General features: G+C 33.9%; 1 protein-coding gene and 1 long non-coding RNA gene across 26 annotated transcripts in view; one reads left to right on the top strand and one right to left on the bottom strand.

The window, feature by feature from the left end:
• SOX5 (SRY-box transcription factor 5) overlaps positions 1-22,206 on the top strand; it is a 994,522-nt gene that overhangs the window by 544,717 nt on the left and 427,599 nt on the right. The gene's annotated exons all lie outside the window — the stretch shown is intronic.
• Positions 1-22,206, bottom strand: part of LOC144297090 (uncharacterized) — a 118,331-nt gene that overhangs the window by 93,545 nt on the left and 2,580 nt on the right. The window contains exons 2-6 of one of the 9 annotated variants that reach the window (XR_013364150.1): positions 20,237-20,331; positions 18,415-18,512; positions 16,530-16,642; positions 14,107-14,158; positions 6,399-6,749 (exon numbers count right to left, since the gene is read on the bottom strand). This is a non-coding gene — a long non-coding RNA (uncharacterized LOC144297090). Of the gene's footprint in view, positions 1-6,398; positions 6,750-9,764; positions 12,087-14,106; positions 14,159-14,634; positions 15,144-15,707; positions 16,386-16,529; positions 16,699-18,414; positions 18,513-20,236; positions 20,332-22,206 lie in introns of those variants that run through there. The other 8 variants (XR_013364146.1, XR_013364148.1, XR_013364153.1 and 5 more) reach the window with 8 other exon arrangements.

The raw sequence follows: 22,206 nt of genomic DNA on the forward strand, positions 1-22,206 counted from the left end.
TAAATTCTCTAAGCACTAATTTGTTATTTATTTATTTATATTTTAAGGAGAGAAAGTGGGCGTGGTGGGGAAGAGAGACAGCAATCTTAAGCAGACTCCACACTTATTGTGGAGATCATGAACTGAGCCAAAATCAAAATTTGGGTGCTTAACTGACTGAGCCAATTAGGTGTCCCTCTAAGCACTATTTTAGTAGTATCCTATGTATTTATTTTATTTTATTTTATTTTATTTTATTTTATTTTATTTTATTTTATTTATTTTTGCTTTCATTTAGTTCACACTTTATCTAATTTTCCCTGTGATTTCTTCTTTGATTTTTGAATCATTTATTTTATATTTTTTAAAGATTTTATTTATTTATTCATTAGAAACCCACACACACACAGAGACAGAGACAGAGACACTGGCAGAGGGAGAAGCAGGCTCCATGCAGGAAGCCCGATGTGGGACTTGATCCCGTGACTCCAGGATCATGCCCTGGGCCGAAGGCAAGAGCTCAACCACTGAGCCAACCAGGCTTCCCGATTTTTGAGTCATTTAGAAAACATGTTTCTAATTTCCAAATATTTGTTAATTTCCTAAATTTCTTTGTTGTTAAGTTCATTTTGTTGAGAGCACCTACTTTGAATGATTTCAGATCTTTAAAAATCATTAAGACTTTTTTAATGGCTTACCATAAGGTATATTAAGGAAAATGTTCCATGTGCACTTGACAAGAATGTGTACTGTGCTGGGAGAAGTGCTCTATAGATGTCAGGTTAGTTTTTTGATAGTACTGTTCAACTCTTCTGTACCTTTGCTGATTCCTGCCTGGCTATCTTATGATTTCTGTTTACATGGTATATCTTTTTCATCAGTTTGCTTTCAACCTATTTATGTCTTTAAATCTAAAGTCTGTCTCTTTGCTATTTGTTTTTTTATCTAATGTTTATTTCCTCCTTTATTTCCTTTTGTGTGATATTTTCTAGTGCCTCTAAATTCTTTTTGTATATTTATTAATAATTGTGGAGATTACGTTATGCATTTTATATGATCACAACCTCGTTCAGAGTAATACTAACCTAATTCTTTTTTTAAAGATTTATTTATTTATTCATGAGAGAGAGAGAGAGAGAGAGGAGAGAGAGGCAGAGACATACGCAGAGAGAAGCAGGCTCCTTGCAGGGAGCCTGATATGGGACTTGATCCATGAACCTGGGATCATGCCCTGAGCCAAAGGCAGACGCTCAACTACTGAGCCACCCAGGCATCCCAATACTAACCTAATTCTTATAAAATACGGATACTCTGCTCCAACATAGTTCTATTTCTTCCTCTCCCTCGTGCTCTTATTATAATATGTATTATGTATATATATTATGCAGTTAATAATACACTATTGATTTATGTAATTTTATGCCTTCTATAAAAGTTTAGAGGAAAAAAGGAAAAATATATTTAAATTTTCCATATCAACTCATATATTTACCTTTCCTAGTACTCTTCATTTCTTTCTGTGAATTAAAGTTACCATTTACTTATCTGCTCTAAATTTCTTACTATATTGCAGCGTGATTCCTCCACCTTCTTTATATGTACACATACTTGCCCTTATATGTATATTTACATAATCTTCATGTGCTCTGAGCCTAACAATACAGTTTTACAATTATTTTATAGTTATTGTTTTATGTAATTGTCTTTTATGAAAACCAATTAAAGAACAATAAGAAAAAACACTTATGTTTATACTGTTTTTATAGGGCTCTTTATTTCTTCAAATGGAATCAGGTTTGATGTTATTTGCTTTTGGCCCAAAGAAATTTCTTTAGTTTTTCCTATATGAAAGGTGTATTAATAATTAGTTCTCTCATTCCTAGCTTATCTGGAAATATTTTTATTTCACCTTAATTTTTAGAAAAGATTGTATTTATTTATTCACAAGAGATACAGAGAGGCAGGGGAGACACAGGCAGAGGGAGAAGCAGGCTTCCCTCAGGGAACCCGATGCGGGACTGGATCCCAGGATGCTAGGATCATGCCCTGAGGTGAAGGCAGGGACTCAACTGCTAAGCCACCCAGGCATCCCTCACCTTCATTTTTGAAGGAAAGTTTTGCAGGACATAAAAATCTCAGTGATAGGGCTTTCTCCTCCACCCAACCTACCATTTTGATTATAGTTTATTAATACAGTTAATACTTTATACAGTTGTCTTTTAAATTGCCTGAGATACATAGGTACATGTGCACATATACATGCGTGCACACACACACACTTATGTTTATTTTATATTTACCTATATAAATATTTTATCCTTCTGCCTTCCACTTCTATTGTTTGTTTTGAAAACTCTGTTGTTAAACTTTGTGGTTTCTTTGTAAATGAGTCATTTTCTCCTGCTTCCTTGCATAATTTTTTCTTGTTCTTTCCATTTTAATAGCTTGACTGTTATGTTTCTAGATGTGGAACCATTTTATCTTACTTGTTTGTTGAACTTCTTGGATATGAAATTTGTGTTTTTGCAAATTTGGGAAGTTCGTTGGCCATTATTTCTTAAAATATATTTTCAGCTTTTTTCTCTTCTTATTTTATTCTGGATCTCCAATTACCCATATGTTGGTGCGCTTAAAGTTTCCCCCCAGGGTTTTGAAGCTTTGTTCAAATTTCCTCAAACCCCCTCTTCTAAAGATTAGATAATCCCTATTTATCTAACTTCAAATAAACTTCTTTCTTCTAGGTAGTGAAATCTATTGTTGAGTTTCACCAGTAGATTTTTCATTTCACTAAACTACATTTTTCCAATCTAAACTTTAATTTCACTTAACTACATTTTTCCAAATCTGAACTTTCCATGAAAAAATAATAATTTAATCTTTTGATTTATAATATATATTTGATGAATCAATGTTGTCAAACTTTCTTTTCTTCTAAATATGTTTTCTTTAATTTTTGAACATAATTATAGCTGTCTTTTTTAATCTTTTGTGTGCCAAGTACAATATCTGGGACCCCTATGAACTACAGTTTGCCCAGTGTATGGGTCACAGCTTCCTGTTTCTTTCCTATGAACTACAGTTTGCCCAGTGTATGGGTCACAGCTTCCTGTTTCTTTGCATGTCCGGCTATTTGGTTGTTGAAAACTGGACAATTTGGTAATATATTACAGTAACTCTGGGTTCTGATTTACCTCTTTCCCACCAACCTCTGGGAGTCATTGTTGATGTTATTGTTTATTTGTTTAGTGATTTGCCTGAACTAATTTTGTGGCTTTTATCTTGCCTCAGTATACATTATTGTCTCTTCCTTGTGTTTTTAATTAATTAATAATAATAATTATTATTTTTAAAATATAGCTTTCTAGGTTTCCCCTGGATCAATTTAGTGGTCAGACAATGATTGACCAGGAGTTGTCCTTAAATATCTTGAATTAGTAAGACTTCTTTCTACGCTTTGCCAGTGGATCTGTGCATGAGATAAGGAACACAAAGTTCAGGCAGTTTATGAATCTGCCCCAGGTTTTACTTTCTGCATGTGCAAGGCCTTACATTCAGGCAAAGCATGAGCAAATAAAATAGGGCTAGCTCTATGATCTTGCAATCATGTTTACAGCCTTCAAGACTCCCAGGGTTATGTGGGAGTTTATCAAAGCCGATAATGGCTATCTTTTTTGCTGGATTTCCCTATAAAATTTTTGACTGTCTGCAGATCTGCTTTTTACCCCAACCAATTTGATATGTTCATGTAAGCTATGATGTTGGCCTTCCTTGACTGTTTGCCACAGAGATTGCTATTGTTTTTGACAGCTCCTCAGGGTGTGGGCTTTTTCAAGTTCTGTTCCAAATCAGTTCTTCCCTATCTGTTAGGAAAGCTGATGTTCCTTACAGTTACTATGTCCTGGTAAAAGTATCTGGGAGCTGGTGAAGAGGGTGAAAGCAGTTCTAGGATAAAATAATACACAGACTTCCTCTGTTTCTCTGATACTTACTGTGTGTTTTTTTTTTTTTTTTGTAAATATTTCACTACAATTTTGTATAGTTTTGGTCAATTTTCAAAGCTCTGCAATTATTCTTTTTGACAATTTTACACAGTGTTATTCTTACTTTTTATGAAGATTTACTGAACCCTTTACTTAGCCATGTTGGAAAGCTATTCTTCATTTTTTAAATTAATATTCACATATCAAAAATTTAGGCACTTAAAGTATACAATTTAGAGGCACAGCCATTCACAATGTTGTGCAGCCAACACTCCTATGTAGCTCCAGACAACATTCCTATGTTGCTCCAGACATTTTCATCACTCCAAAAGAAAACCCTGAACCCATTAAGAAGGCCTTCCCTATTCCCTCATTCTGTTAGCTCCTGGTAACCACAAATCTGATTTCTGTCTCATGGATTTACTTATTCTGGTTATTTTATATAAATGGAATCATAGAATATATAACCTTTGGTGTCTGGCTTCTTCCACTTAGCATATTGCTTTTGAGACCCATGTACATGGTAGTATTAGTACTTCATTAGTATTAGTACTGCAATTCCTGTTTATGACTGAGTAATATTTCATTAAATATATACACACATAGTATATTTAGATGTATATATTGTGTGTATATATATATATATATATATGTATATATTAGTCCCCCTTTTTTTTCTGCAGGGAATATGTTCCAAGACCCCCAGTGAATCCCTGAAACTGTAGATAGTACTGAAACATATATTATGTTTTTTCTCATGCATACATAATCATGGTAAACTTTAGAATTCAACTATAGTAAGAAATTAACAATAACAATAAAATAGAATAATTATAACAATATACTAAATAAAAAGATATGAATGTGGTCTCTTTTTCTCAAAATATCTTATTGTATTTACTATACTCACCTTTCTTCTTGTGATGATGTGAGATAAAATATCTACATGATGAGATGAAGTGAGGTGAATGACCGGGCATTTTGATGTGGTGTTAGGCTACTACTGACCTTTTGATGGTAAATCAGAAGGAAGAAAATCTGTTTCTGGACCACAGTTGACCACAGTAACCGAAACCATGGAAAGCTAACCCATGGACAAGGTGGGTGGTGGGGCGACTGCTATGTGTATATATTTATCTATTAGTGGACATTTGGGTTGTTTCCATCTTGTAGCTAATGTGAACAATGCTACTGTATATTCATATACAAATAATTGTTTAAAATTTATCTTCAATTTTTTGGGATATGCCCCCTGGAGTAGGATTGTTGTGTAATTCTGTTTAACTTTTTTGAGGAACTGCCAAACTTTTCAGTGACAGCTCTACCATTTTTCATTCTCACCAGCAATGTATAGGTGTTCCAATTTCTACACATTCTCACTAACGCTTATTTCCCTTTTTTTAAAAAATTACTATAGTCATCTTTGTAAGTGTGAAGCAGTATAATCTCCATTTAACTTCCAGTACTTTTAGTTCATTGTAAGCCACAAGGAAAAGATAATTTTCTAAAGGGCTGATAATAGGTCTTGAATGTGATTACTCTTTGGTTATTCATGTTGAAAGCATATGTTATTAAACAGTGAAGATGAGGAAGATAGTGAGTGCATCATCTCATTCATTTCATCCAATTTTTTTGTTCATTCAGTCATTCAAGTAATATTTCTTTTGTACCTAATATGTACCAAGTACTCTACTGGCATAGAAACTCGATAGTGAGAAAGAAGAGTGACCTTCCCTTCATTCATGGAATTTTCATTCTAATGGGGGAACACATACATATATATCATATAATCATGTAATAAAATGCACCCATGGCACTGCTATGAAGCAGTTTCAAGGAACTGAAACCTTTGAGTTAATTAAACAATGAAAGGTCAACAAGGTCTTTCTAGATAGAGGAGATACTATTTGCAAAAATCCCATGGCAGGAGGTATGGTGAATTCAAAGGACTCAATGAAGAGTCATGTGATTGTTTCAAAGTAGTACAAGATCAGACTGGAGAGGTAAAGGTTGGAAGACTGTGTTTCACCTTGTAGGTTCCTGTCCAAAAATATGGTATATATGATCCTGGATGACATAATCCACTTCACTTAAGGGCTTAAGGAGAATAGTTCTGGTTGCTCTATCAATAATCAGGGAAGATGGAGCATCAAAGTATAAGAATAGAAAAAAATAACAGACGCTTCAAACAAGTATCATGGTAACTGAAGATGGGGGAAGGAGATAATGTGTTCCCCATAGAGATGGGGGAAGAAGATAGAGATTTTTAAGAAATAAAACATCCCTCATTGGATTCCTTAGAAAAAAAAAATATATGTGCCTGAATTGGTTCAGGTGGGCAAATGAGGAGTAATAACAAGTTAATTTTAATTTATCTCTCTCAAGCATTTTTATTAGTATTTATATTCATAATATTTCTTGTTAAATATCAAATGTATACATTTAAATATCATGTCCTCTGTTTCATTTATTATGTGGCTAATAAAAATTTAATAGACACTAATTGTTGTCAAATTTGCCAAGAAAAGACTCTCACAGATCTTGTTAGTTTTTAACATTCTGTTCATTTTGGAGCCTATAATGTATCCCCAGCAGAGACTGTGCTTGGAAGCACCAGGGACTTCTTGGAAGAAAATATACTTGACAGATCTCAGGTCAAACTGTAATCATCCTTCACAAAGATTGATTCTGGACATACTGTAGGTAATAGATATATTTTTATACTGTCAGGATTTATGTCACTTTGTTGTCCAATTGTTCTAGACATTTTGTCCATCACATCATGAGCATCTACAGAGATATATACAATAACAGCTTGTTTACTTATATTAGACCACTCACACCAAAAATGCTTATTCCAATTTTTTCATATCTATTAAGTTTTGGAAAATTTGCTATTGTACCACATCTAGTGATGATACATGTAGATATATTAGCCTACTGGGAAAATAGGCTCATTACCTTTTTAAAATTTAGAGATCTCTCTCCTGCCTACCATCCCCCTTCCTTCCACTACCTTGCCTCTCTATGCTAACATGTGAGTTTTCTCTCCTGGAAGAATGAATATAGACCATAAGAAGATAGAGCAAAATTGCAGAGAACATGGAACTAGTATTACACTCCTTGAATATGGGAACAATTTGGAGAAAATAAATCCATTTATTTAGATATAAATACTGACACAGATACTGCTGTAGATTATATCTATATCTATCACATGTTCATACACCTTTGAGTGGAGGGGGGGAGTTCTTTTTTTTTTCAGTCAGATTTACATAGCAAAAGGGCTAATTTCTTACTCTAAAATTTGAAAGAGATACTTTAAAAGTTTTTTCATATGAGAACATTTCAGTAATAATTCCTTTTATTTTATTATTACTAGTCTTCCTTCATTTTGCTCTAAAATTTTCACTCTTCACCATCTCATTTATTATTCCCATATTTTTACTCAATCATTTCAGATACCCTCCTCATGATATATCTTTGTAGAAGTACTTTTTCTGTTTTTTATTTTTCTTTCATTATTCTTTACTTCAAGTAATAACTAAAAGAATTCTCTTAACCAAAGGATTTCTGAAAAAGTCTTTTTTTTTTTTTTTCTCATTTTGGATCCTTTATAGCTTTGGGAGAATGAAGGAGTAGGTGGAGGTTTGTAAGGGGAAAGGTTACTAAGCCTGGACCAAAGAGCTATCTGAGAGAAATATGTGGCCTCTTGACAATCTGAGATGAAGTTGTCATCATGACAATTTGGATTCTTGTCTGATTTGACAGCATTTACTTGCTTTGCTGCTGAAAAAAATAATCATTGTGTCTGGGAACTAAATATACTTGTGTATTCTTGAACTAGATTAAAGGTAGTTTAAAGGTAGATTCTGGATGGCTTAGTTGGTTAAGTGTCTGACACCTGATCTCAGCTCAGATCTTGGTCTCAGGGTTGTGAGTTCAAGCCCTGTGGAGGCTGCTTATAACAAAACAAAAAGGTAGATATTAAAATGTCTATGTGGGTTTTTTTGTTTTTAATTTAATTTCTTTGTACTGGTCTTCTGATTTACCAACATTCTGTTCTTTAATATGGCTTATTTGTATTTAAAGGGAAGCAGTTAAAATACCCAGTGGTGTCACAGTGAAGTCAGCTTATTAAAACTGAAGTTCTGTATTTCATTGATAATATATTTATTGTTTTGAATACTGTAAATAAATGTGAAGTGCTTTATGGTGGTGTATTTCCAAATTGGCTGAGATTATCTAACCAATGGACTGAGTGCAGATTATCACAAACTCTGAGGATTAAGTGTCCAGCACAAGAATGGGGTAACTTTGTTGAAATCTCCCATTCTCTGGATGGATTTAATTGTCAGTATGCCCATCAATAGAGAAGAGACAGAGAACAACAAAATGAGAAGTAAGATGTTGTAACAGTTTCATTACCTCTTTTCGTTCCTCCACATCTTCTGTGCAAAGTGGCTCAGTAGAAGTGTTATCAGCATGGAGTTGTCTCTGGTCATGCATGCTATTATGGTTGTGACATAGAGCTATCTAACTTTCCAGTAGAACTAAAAGTTTACTTTGGCTTTGAGAAACTTGTTATATAATGAAAGGAGAGTTTCCTTTCTTTGTTCAGTCTAAAATTACTGTTACACAATATGGACCTCAAAGAAGAAATTATGTAAAAAATGTATAAATTTGAATGGTCATCCATAGCTACATTCTTAAGGGTTCTGGAACAATCATTTCTTGACAATGTATAGAATTATTATTGTACAGTGAGAATGAACTCATGGACAATTTTTTCCTGAAAATTAAATGCATTTATAGAATAGGTAAAAGCTACTAAACTTCTGGGTGACTTAGTTATTATGTTAGTAACTCCTATTATAAAAGAAATCATTAATAGTTGTTTTGCAAATAATATATTAAATCTTATTTTTAATAGCTTGTTTATTTACATAATTTTACTTGAAACAATGTCAATAAATATGTCCAAATTAATAAAGTAATTAGAGAAGGAATCTTTTTTTTGTATGTGTGTGGCACATCTGTGCACAGCTTCTGTGCAAATTTTCTGAATATTTACCTGAGGACAATAAAGAGAAAAATCTAGCTTTTAAAAAATGTCTCATTGTCAACTAAAGATGTTATTATAAGTGCTGATGGACCGAGCATCAAAGCTCCTCAGAAAATATTTAGAAGCTATTGAGACACAGATTGTAAAGAAACTTATTAAGAAAGGCATTAGTGGGGTGGCCCGGATGGCTCAGCGGTTTAGCACTGCCTTCAGCCCAAGGCCTGATCCTGGAGACCAGGGATTGAGTCTCACGTTGGGCTCCCTGCATGGAGCCTGTTTCTCCCTCTGCCTATGTCTCTGCCTCTCTCTCTCTCTCTCTGTGTGTGTGTGTGTGTGTGTGTCTCATGAATAAATAAATAAATAAATTTTTAAAAAGAGAGCAAAGGCATTTGCTTTTTTTTAGTGAACAGTAGTCAACATTGATCAGGGTTTCCCGGGACTGTAAACTTATTATTTTTGTTATTTTGTTTTGCTGTTGATGATGATGGAGGCCAATAACATTATATGTGTGCAAGAAATATAATTTTTAGAAAGCTGCATAGTAGAAAATGGGCTTTATTTTTTTTAATTTTTATTTATTTATGATAGTCACAGAGAGAGAGAGAGAGAGAGAGAGAGGCAGAGACACAAGCAGGCTCCATGCACTGGGAGCCCAATGTGGGATTTGATCCTGGGTCTCCAGGATCGCGCCCTGGGCTAAAGGCAGGCGCCAAACCGCTGCACCACCCAGGGATCCCGGAAATGGGTTTTATATTGTCTCTTTAAAGAGCTAAAGACATTCTCCTTTTTTTCTTTACAAGTCTTTATTTAAATTACAGCTACTTAACATGCAGTACAATATTTGTTTCAGATGTAGAATTTAGTGATTCATCACTTACATACAAACACCCGGTAGTCATCACAAGTGGCCTCCTTAATACTCATCACCTGTTTAACCTATCCCTCTGCCCATTTCTCTTCCAGTAACCTTCAGTTTGCTCTCTATAGATGAGTCTGTTTCTTGGTTTAGAGCTAAAGCCATTCTAACATTGATACCTGGAAGGTATCTTAACAAAGCTCTTGAAACCAGACTTAGTGGAGAGTTATGGATTAGTCCAACAACCCTTTTCTTTGAATGTAATGATTAGCTCTATATTATTTGTGTTTTATTTTCTTAAATACTTAATCTGCATAACTATACAAAATGTTAAAAAGAAAAACCTTTTATATTCATCTATGTACGTGGCTACTGCATTTGATCCATTGTGTCAATGCATTATTTTATTACCAAATGAGGAAGGTTGAATTCCTATGCCAGTACTGACAATGAATTTCCTAGGAACTACAAAACGTATTTTCATACAGATGTACAATTCATTACTTGCAGTTCTGGGAACTTTTTGTAAGTCAATTTATAATTGAAAATGTGTAATAAAAAAAATAAAAAAAAAAGAAAATGTGTAATAAGATTTTTGGTAATTCACTTTGTGAAAAATCTAAATGGATCTGACGAGAGTGTTTATTTAGTGTGAGTATTCATATATGTCATGGCAAACATATCAGCATATTTGATAATGGGATATGGCCTCAGAATTCATTCATAGTGCTTTGTATATGGTATATGTGCCATATTATATTTCTATAATCCATTTTTTCGGTATTTTGAAGCTGATTCAGCTTCAGATTTTGGATAAGGACTGTTCACCTATATTAAGTTAAATTAATCATAGAAAACCATCAAAAATATTCTAATCTGATCTGATTACTATTCAGACTTTCTACCTTATGTAGTATCTGTCATTAGTTCTTTGTCAAGCCTTCCACCTTATATTAGATAATATCTATTCAGCAAATGCCACTAAGCACTTACTATGTTCTAGGCACTTTGATAAGTTCTAAAGAAACAATATCTGCCCTAAAGAAGCTTAGAAACCTTTGTATTATTGTTTGTCATTATTATTATTATAACAAAATACAAGCGAATATATGGAATAATAAAAACATGTAGAAGACACAGAAATGCAATGCAGAACAGGAAGTGATAGTATGATGGTCCTCCTTGGTGTAGAGATGTCAGGAAATGGATGAATGGAACAGGTGGAGAATTAGAGAAGGTTTCACAAAGAATGTGATGCAGTTATCAAAGTAAATCACAGTTAAAAGAAATAGACTGAGCATAGCACAAATGTGAGAAGTGACATAGTGTTTTCATGGAAGGGAGAGTGATTATATTGAAAGGGGATGATGGGGAATGTGGTAGGAAATGTGTCTAGAGGAATAGGCAGTGATCAGATCATCAGGATCCCTGATTGCCACACTAAGGAGCTTGGACATTATTCTGTAGATAATGGGAAGCTATTGAAGGTGAGTGCTGTGATCCATTTTGCATTTTAAAAGGCTCTCTAGTGAAGCTTTGTGAAGATGGACCAGATGGGAACAAGACAGATCATTTAAGAGAATAATGCAATTAACGGGGGCAGATGCTATAATCTGTAGCAATCTTTTGGTCCTGATTTGTTAAAATCTATCTTCCTTTCTTTTTATTCCCCTTCCCTCTGCCCCCACCATTTCTCTCTCCTTCCTTCTTTTCTTCTCTTCCTTTCTTCCCCCTTGAAGTATATCACGGTTAAAAATGAGACTGTCTTTTCATATACTTTCAAATCTCACTAATGTTTGTTTAAATAAGTTTTCTCTTTGTATCTCAATATCTTCTCTTTCTAACTTTAAGCCTTTCTGTCTTTGTTTTCATGTCATGTATGGTGATAGTTTTCATGCCCCCTTTTTGGATGACTTTAGTGTTCATGAACAGTCCATTCAATACCCTATACTTAATTTCAGATGCTTATTCACATGACCAAACCCTGTTCTTTATTAGCATCAGAAGTGTCTCACATCTGAAATCATAACTTCTTTTTCAAGACTCTAACTGTAGGGGATCCCTGGGTGGCGCAGTGGTTTGGCACCTGCCTTTGGCCCAGGGCGCAATCCTGGAGTCCCAGGATCAAATCCCATGTCAGGCTCCCAGTGCATGGAGCCTGCTTCTCCCTCTGCCTGTGTCTCTGCCTCTCTCTCTCTCTGTGTGACTATCATAAATAAAGAAAAAAAATATTAAAAAAAAAAGACTCTAACTGCAGTCTTCTATTCCTCCAACGAGGCCACATATGGTGACTCTATGAAACACTATTCACATTTTATTCTATGTGAGCACAGTTCTAAGAATTTAATATGAATGATTTCCCCTGGAGTAGTGCAAAGGAAGCTTTAACTTTCTTGTTTCAATAAGATGTGTACTTCAGTCTTATAAAATTTCAATCCTTTGAGTCTTTCCTTATCTCTTACCCTATCAGTTCCTCCAACTCCATGTAATTCTCTTTTGATTTCAGACCCATTTGGATATCACTTCTTCCACCCTTTTGAGAGCCTTCAGAGTAGAATGTAAAGCCTTTAACTACATTCACTCTGGTTAGGCAAGCTTCTCTGCTTCTAAACCTGTTAAGCACTTTTGAAGGAAATCATATGTTATTAGTACTTGCTAATTTATGGTTTTCTTCCTTTTTCTCCCTCCCACATCATTCTTCAAAGCCTTTTGCTTGACCTTAGACACATTCATCTCCTATGATCCAAAGAATCTAACCTAAAATGTTGAATGCAATAGACATTAATTTCCTCCAGTCCCCACAATATAATTTCATAAACTTTTGCCAGCACCAGTGGACTCAAGTCTTTGCTTACTCTTTCTACTCTGCTTATACTATAAATGTTGGGGTTTCCTTGTCTACTTTCAAGCTCTCTTCTTTGCCTATTTATTCTCCTTAGAAGACTATACAGTCTTAGTATACCAAAAAACATCAATAGTATAACTCTAAAATTTATATCACTAATCCAGCTCCCTCCCTCAAATTTGCAGATTTATATAATCTGCATCTCTACCCAGATGTCTAGTGATAGTCTCAAATATAACATGGGCAAAACAAAACTCTTCATTTTCTCCACAACCTTCTCCTCGTTTGTCTTCTCTATCACTATAAATTGCACAATCTTCCAGCCACTTTCTCAACTCAAAAACCTGTGAGTTATTGATTTTTATCTTCATCTCTTCCCATCCAGCGGTCAACAAATTCTTTGTACTTCCCCCCCAAAGATAACACTAATTCAGTCATTTTTCTTCATTTGTGTTATATTATTTTAGCCAAATCACATCATCTCTCACTTAGATTACTACAATAAAATCCTGTTTGCTCTTCTACTTCCACTTTTCCCTCCTTACAATCAATTATCCTTTCCATAGCAGGAAGAATGGTCTTTTTACATGTATACCAAACAATAACCACTTCTTGCTTTAAGCCTTTCAGTTAATTCCCACTATTTATTTTACCATGGCTTTCAGAATTCTCTATGATTTTGGTTGTGGCTGTCTCTCTAAGACTATTTTGTACTATTTTCCTTTTAGCCTGCTGACCTACTATGCTACAACTCTACTGGTCTTCTGTACCTGAAATACATCAAGCTTGAATTCATGCTTACTTCCATTAGTGGTCCCTCTGGACCACTGGAGTCTACTTCTACTAATTTCTGCATGATTGACTTCATCTTGTTATTCAGATCGCAGCTTAAATGTCATGTTTTGAGAGAGGCCATCTCTGATCACACAGTCTGAACACCCAGTCACTCCAGATCACATCATTCATTTTAATTCTCTCATAGCAACTATCACCAGTTGATTTTTTTTTTCTGGCTCATTTAATGAATTTTTGGTCTCCCCTTGTTTGTCTTATTTTCTAGTATATCCACATCTTCTAGAATAGTACTAACACTAGGCACTCAATAGCATGTTAAACCAACTGTAATAGAAGTTAGCATTACTAACTGTAATAGAAAGTAAAATCTGTTAGTTTGCTAAACTCTACTACATTTTGTAGTTGAGAGAAGAAATTAAATTATTCTTTTTTTTCTAACGAAGAGTTAAGAGTAATTTTTAAATGAATCTTTGATTAGCACACTAAGAAGAGAAGCTTAAATAGAATTTTAAACTTTTTTTTTCCTGGAAGAAAATAGAATATGAAGAAAAAGATTAGCTAACTTGATAAAGTCTGTAATACATACCTCTGAAGGAAATTAGATGGGGGTTATGATCCCCAAATTACTTTTTTCCTTCCTAGAACATTAAAAGGAGGGATTTATAGGTAACTTTGAAAATTTGATACCACCTCTACTTGACATTACAATAGTCTGTCACTTGAGTAGAGAAAAAATTATGTTGATGAAGTAAAAGATCCTTCAAATTAGCTGTTTAGCATGAGCATGTAGCTCATTTGGTTGATTGACCAAATTTTTCAATTTCTCTATGGAGTGATGAATCATCCAATCGATGAAAGACGTATTTTGATCTTCTTCTAACAGTATATTATGATTCATGTAATGTAAAATAATTTATTATTGCTACATTATCACATTAATTTGGTTTAATATAATAACAGTGATTATTTTTGTTCTAAATGAGTACTTAAAGTGATGAAAGATCCTTGTCCTACAAGATTTCTACTTTGTACATGTATATTTATGTTTTTTTTTCTGCAAACTTCACAAGGACAAGAATTTTATCCTATGTCTTCTTTGAGATTACATGATAGCTTAGCATCATGTTCCAATCAAATCTTACTGGACAAAAATAAAATATAGTTAATATATAGTATAGATTAAAAATGGATCTATTTTCTTAGTCTGATATTTTCTTTGGATGGTAGAATAAAGCCCCGCCCCCAAGATTTCCACATTCTAATACCTGCAACATGTAAATATGTTTTATTGCATAACAAGGAGGAATTAAAGTTGCAGATGAAATTGAGATTCCAAATCAGTTAAAATAAGGAGATCATCCTGGATTATCCAGATGAGCCCAGTGTAATCACAAGGTCCCTTCGATGGAGAAGGAGGAGACAGAGAGATAGTATTCTGAGACTCCTCTTTGCCGACTTTGAACTTGGAAGGCGGGTCATGAGACAAGTATTACAGACAGTCTCAAGAAGTTAGAAAAGACAAGAAAATGATTTTTCTCCAAGATCCTCCAGAAAGGGGTACGGCCTTGCCAAATCTTGATTTTATCCCAGTGAAAATCCCTTTTGGACTTCTGACCTCCAAAACTGTAAAATAATAAGTTTGTGTTGTTTTAAGCCACAAAGCTTGTGGTACTTTGTTAAAGCAGCCACAGGAAATGAATACAGTTTTCCTTTTGCTTTTCTCCTCAGAAACAAAAAATAAAAGAGCATTTCAAGGAAGGGGAGTGAAATTGTTTCTATGTGTATTTATGAGGATTTTCATTTAACAATGGTGTTTTAATTTCTTCAAATTATGTTTTTTCATTGCACAAACTTCTTAGGTCACAGTCTATGACAAAGCATGGACAAAACTAGCCAATGTAATTTAATTTCAAAGATTAAGTCTTATGCTTTTAGTATGCATGTCAATTGACTGGTTTAAAGATGGAAATGTATAATAATAAAAATACAGTAAAAAGGTAATCATCTTGGTTCCACCAATTTAGACTATATAGCTACTTTTAAATGCTGGGCAGCAGTTTCTCTCTTTAACAAAATAAAGGTGATGCAAATGAAGTTTGTATTTGACCTTGCAGAGAGGGTGCTTTAAATACTTAAGAAAATGACTGATTTTAAAGCATTTAAAAATACTTTAAAAAAACCCCTACTTACAAAGAAACAATTGGTGTACTAGTTACAAGTACTAGTTAGATACATATTCTTATTTCTCATTATATCAAATGCCTACCCAATATTTGCTAAGCAGTAATTTCAGACTTTGATTTGCTAGATTTACAGCAAAATCCAGTTTAAGCATATAGTGCCAGTTTAGTGGAAGCAATAAATTTGCAGAATGAAAACCTGTATAATTTGGAATTCCACCTTATTCTGACATTTTTATTTTTCTCTCACTCACATAATTTCTACTGATTTTCTCCTGTATCACACATTGATGATAAGATCCAAGATTACATGTCTCCACCCTGTCTCCATTACTTTTCTATAGTTGGTAATCCAGTCATACTGGGCACCTTGTTCTTCCCAAAATGGGCTGCATTTTCTCTTACTTCTGGTATTGGGAACACTGTTCCTTTGCAGGAAACAAACCCAACTTCTTTCACACAGCGCCTGCTCTCACCCCTTGGTGAGTTTCTGAGTCAGCTTCAGGTTTGAAGTATTCCTTAGAAAACTTTCCCAGGGCAGCCCAGGTGGTTTAGCACTGTAGCAGCACCCTCAGTCCCTGGCGTGATCCTGGAGACCCGGGATTGAGTCCCACGTCGGGCTCCCTGCATGGAGTCTGCTTCTTCCTCTGCCTGTGCCTCTGCCTCTCTTTCTCTCTCTCTGTGTCTCTCATGAATAAATAAAAAAATGTTAAAAAAAAAAAAAAACCTTCCCAGACTGATCTAAGACTGAGCATAATGTTTCTCCTATGCTACGTCGTACACTTTATAGGCCCATCTAATACAAACTTACTTCTATTTTAGCACTTACCACAGCATGTTGAAATTGCTTCCTTGCGGTCTCTCTCCTTCAATTTCTGGAAGCTTCTTTAAGGCAGGGATTGTGTCTTGTACATTATAATCTCTCTGATGCTTAGTATTGTCCTGGCATATAATAGGTTTCTAATAAATAGTTGCTAAAAAACTGAACCAATAGCTATCTAAAAGACATAGAGAAAAGGACTTATTGAGAGAAACCAAAGGATGCGAGGTTCTTTAAAAAAAAAAAATTCTCGGAGTCTATAGTCTCGGGGCTTGAAAATACCTTAGAAATTATGCTGTTTCTGGCATTGCCTCAGATCATTCTCAAGGATTCTGATTTCCCAAGCTACACACTGAGCTTTATCTTTTAATTTTATTTAATTTTTGTTCTAATTCATTTTGTCTTAAAATATGTTTAAAGGACACTATTGTAAACTTTTATCTTTAAAAATAACTTCTCTTGCTCCACATGAAATAATGTGACAATAATAAACTAGGATAAAATTTAAGGAAAATCTAGTTTGTTAAGTTCTGTTCAGTCACCATCCGTGCCATAGATGGCTCATTTTCTGTTTAAAAAATGAAGACCTAAAAAAAAAAAAAATGAAGACCTCTTTTCTATAATAATATTGCATAAAATTAGCTTTTCATAGATTTAGAATGCACATAATTCTATGTTAATAAGGCTTGAGCATATTCAGTAAATGATTTTAGATTTATTCTTTCATGATATTTACTTATTGTCTACGATTGTAACACAATTTCAGCTTAGGAAGGAAATTCTCAGCTTATCTAGCCCAACTCCTAATTTTACAGATGAGGAAAACTGATTCTCTTTTCTGTAGTAACTACTCAAGTGACCTCAGATGAGAGACATAAATTTCAAAGACCAATCTTTCAATTCCATGATTATTCACATTATACTAGAATGGCATTGTGCTACCATTTCACAGTGCTTTGATGAAACTCAACTTCTAATTGCCAAGCAATACTTGAGCTTTGGAGCTACTGAATAGAGATCAGACACTGAGAGAAGCAGGGATGTTTACAAATCCCTGAAGCACCACACAGTCTATTCCAAGGCCCCACCACTGATATAGAGTGGGGAGAAGGATGCAGTCTGACCATTTCTAAACATAGATGCTTAAGGCTTCCCTTTAGGACCTTGGCTTTCAGGGCTTAGTTCAACACAGTGGACTCCAGATCCCAGTGATAGGCAAACCTATTTTCTATTGCTTGCTCTCCAAGATTAACTCAGGCTCTTGATCATGCTGTGTTTGGTGGTTTGCAAGAACCTGAAAAGGGCTGGCAAAGGCACAAAATGATACATTTGCTGCCCTGTCCCACAGGATAGACAGGGGCTGTGGCTCCTGAGTACTTGATGTGTGGCTAGTCCAAATTGAGATCTGCCAAATATACACTAGGTTCAAAAAGCTTAGTAAGGAAATATAAATTTCAAATTGATTACTTTTAAATAAAAATTATATGTCGAGATGATTATATTTTGGATATATTGGGTTAAATGAATTATTAAAATTATTTCACCTTTATATTTTACTTTTTTAAATGTAGCTACTTGGAAAATTTGAAATCATAAATGTGATTCATACATATATTTCCACTGGACAGTGTTCCTTTAAGGAGCAGAATAGGTAATATAAAAGCTCAGGCATCAAGACTCTCAGTCACCAAACCATGATCACCATCAACTATACACCATACAACATTCTTGGTTTATTCAGAATGGATGACCATTGAGGTGCTGTAGAAGCATTTATACAGGTTTCTGAATTTGGGAGAATTACAGGCTTATGAAATAAAAACAATGATTCCCTACCCACACTGTCCACTTTTAAGTACTGTGCATATAAAGGAAGTGGAAAAGTTATACCCACTTGAATATTACAGAATATCAGTTTTTCCCTACTTCAGTCGTAGAGTTGGCATCTCTCCTAACTTGAGGGTAAAATTTGAGGTAGGAAGACACATTGTTCTGTAAATCATAAAAATGAGTTTTTATGGAAAGCAGGATGTTTATAGTTATCTTCATTCAAAAAACTTTTTCCAAATTCATTTCCCAAGTCTTAGAATTAGAGTTCAAGCTCAAAGTTCTTTAGTACTCACTTCCTTCTCAGGGAGATCATTCTATGTACAAATCTCCATCAGTCATGCTTCATTCAATATTCTGGATGCTGATCACATAGAGGAAATAGTACGGTCCCTACAGGACTTCTTAAACTATTAAATCAACATTATATATTACAATAGAATGGTCATAAATATTCTAGTGACACTGGCAATATTTTCACATATCAATATATAAGAAACTCTGGTTAATTTTCCTAGTAATTGTTGAAGACAATAATAGAAAACAGGGATTATACTTACAAATTGGCAAGAATAACTATTGGATATTAAATGAGAATTTAGAAAAATGAACACCAATTAGGTAACATTTCTGAGCTTTTTGAAGAAATATACCTAAGAACTTTCTTCTTGAAAAACAAACAAAAAGCAAAAACAGGCAAACATACCTCATTCTATATTTTTCAGGATTCTTCACTCAAATAATTTTTTAAAGGCTACATTCAGTTAATTTTTAAAAGATAAAAAAAGTGAACTAAATCCAAGTGGCTCAGAAATGTGTGTGTGTGTGTGTAAACTGTACACAAAGTAATATATTGTGGTGATAACCAAGGAGTAGTTAGTTCCTGTCAAGAAACTTCCTGAGCACCTGGGTGGCTCAGTGGTTAATTAAGCATCTACCTTCGGGCTCAGGTCATGATCTTGGAGTCCTGGGATCAAGTCCCTCATCGAGCTCCCCATGGGGAGCCTACTTCTCCCTCTGCCTATGTTTCTGCATCTTTCTCTGTGTCTCTGATGAATAAATAAATAAAATCCTTAAAAGAAAAGAAAAAAGAAACTTCCTGATTAGTACCAATGCCCCATATTGACTAGAATGTTGGCCATTAAAAGTTAGGAAGCACGAGTGAAAAAAACACAATCCAATAAATAAAACCCAAATCTATTATCATTTATTTAACACATCTTAGAGAGTTCACAATTCACATTTTTAAAAAGCTTGGATGCTAACATTAGTATCATGATTATTACATAATCTAAATTCTAATAACTACTACTACTACCACTATTATCACTACAACAGTAACATAATATTCTTGAATTTCAGTGAAAGGAAAAGATCTAATTTTTTTCTTTTTAAGTTCACTGAAATTATGAGCTTCGCAGAATGGAAAGATTATGAATTGTCTAAATAAGAGATATGGGAAGGGAGGAGCTGTTAATGAAGTCCTTAAAGGGAGGGTTACCAACATCCATGTCCTCCCTTAAGAATTTTGGCAGATCTCTAAAGGAGACATGTCAGTAATGGAATTAGACTTGGATATCTAATCATAGATCCTGACTACTGGCTGAGGACCCCTACCTTACAGACATGATTTTAAAGTGTTATGAAATTATAAAGTAGCCTGTACTAGCTTCAGACTAGCTGCAGATGTGAACTACCAGGGCATTTAGAGGGACCCACATCAGTCCTATTCTGGCCATGACAGTTCTCACAAGGAGAAGATATGAGGGGCCAAGGGTATATGCCCACATGGATACTCAAGGCTCCATCTTCTGCCTTTCTATGCCATACTTCAAGGACACAGAACCAGGAATCCTTCCCAAACAGCCCAAGCCACTGCCAGGGCTTACCTATGTCTTTTGTAGCCCAGCCTCCCAAGGAAGACCTTGTTACCGTGGGTGCTCACCCTTGGTCCAAAGAGGTAGTTCAGGAGTTATATGGTTCCCTGGGAAGAGGTGAGGACAAAGAACAGATACAGCATGGCATGGGGTGGGGTGGAAAGAAGGAGAGTATCCTCTTTATGTCTGAAATAGTAAATAGGAATAGACCAGAAGCATTGCCCTTTTGACATATTTGCACATTTTTTTTTAGCTATGTTAGGAATAAGACAACCTAAAAAATGGAAATTTTTTAAAGTTTTTTTTTTTTTTTTATTAAACATTTTCCCCACAAATGGGCTAGGATTCTTTGTTGATGTCATCCCCCAGTACTGATGGTAGTCATTTCATAAATAGGGCATATTAATATTTCCATATCTTATGTTCTATTCAGATTTTGGAACTCATCCACTTTCCCAAATTAAACACACACACAAATGTTATTTTTTTCATATATGTTGTATATAAAATATATGTCATATCATATAGATTGAAGGCATATATATATATGGAGAAATATTACATTTGAAGGAATGAGAATACTACTGACATTGAAATTTCATCAGAACAGCGAATATTCAAGGAAAATTGAGTAATGTAATGTCTTTAAATTTAGGAGAAAAAAAGATATTTACTTGTTTTTTTATATTATGCAAGAGATACTTTCAATCATGCGATAGTCTAGTTTACTACTCTATTCACTCACCCTATGCTAAAAGATTATTTAGGGGGATTCAATAAAACAAAATTAATCTTAGGAAAAGGAATATATGAAATACAGGTAATAATAGCAGCTATGTATGATCATAAGAAGGGAAGGAAATAAGAAAGTAAATGAAAGAGAATTTGTTAGATACTGATCCTTAAAAGATTCCCCTTAAAATACATATATATATATATATATATATATATATAAATAACTATACTTCTTTTTCATGAAGCCAATAATACTTCTCAGTATACAGATAAAAACAACATGTGTTAATTACTATTTTTAAAATTTTTAAAGTGAATCTATAGTGGTCCTAAAAATGTGGCAATAGAATATGAATGATGAATCTTTATAGCATAAATATGACAGTATAAATGATAATTTTTAAAATATATCAAGTAAATATTGCCTTAATTGATATATTTTAAAAGTTATCATTATATCAATTAAATTTAGAAAGGCAATGACTAAAAAAAAATGAAGGAAAACAGATATCTAAAACCTTAAAAGAGGATGGAAAAGTGTGATGGTGTAAGTTACCTAAATAATTAAATTTCTTATATGTAGGATCTAAAGGTAATAAACCATTTTGTGGATTACATGCAAAATTATATCTAATTCTTTTATAGAGATGCAAAAATCAGTTATTAAGCAGCTTTCTTTTAATGTTGACAAGCCTTATATTTCTGAGCAACATAGGTTGAAATAAGCTAGGTATGGAACCCAGAGTGAGAAAAATCATAGTGTTCTCATTGATTTTGAACTCAAGATTGGTTTATGACAAAGGCAATAAATTCCTTATCACTTAGATTGAAAGCAAATATTTGACCTTATTTCTATAATTATAGCATTTCATGTATTGTGAAGAAGAATTGGATAATGATTGCAAAGGATATTGAATAGCACAGAAAAATGATGTATAGCAAAAACAGGTGATGGTATTTTGGGAATAGCTAGTCTTATATTTTCTGTGTATAATTAAAACTGTATGTGCTTTCTACTACTAATTTCAAAGTTTTGTTTCCTATATTAAAAATAAATCAAAGGAAACAGTTTTAAACTTTGATATTCTTGATTGGTTCATTTTTGATATTGGCTACATTTGGACTTCATTTTTATTTTAGATTGAAGACATAAGTGTTGAAATATGCAACATGGTTTTCTTTACTTTATGACTAAAAGACAAATTTTTGGACATTGAAAATATCGTGAGTCAATCTGTTCTTGGAAA

The sequence above is a fragment of the Canis aureus genome, chromosome 25 (genome assembly GCF_053574225.1).
Source record: "Canis aureus isolate CA01 chromosome 25, VMU_Caureus_v.1.0, whole genome shotgun sequence".
NCBI lineage: Eukaryota > Metazoa > Chordata > Mammalia > Carnivora > Canidae > Canis > Canis aureus.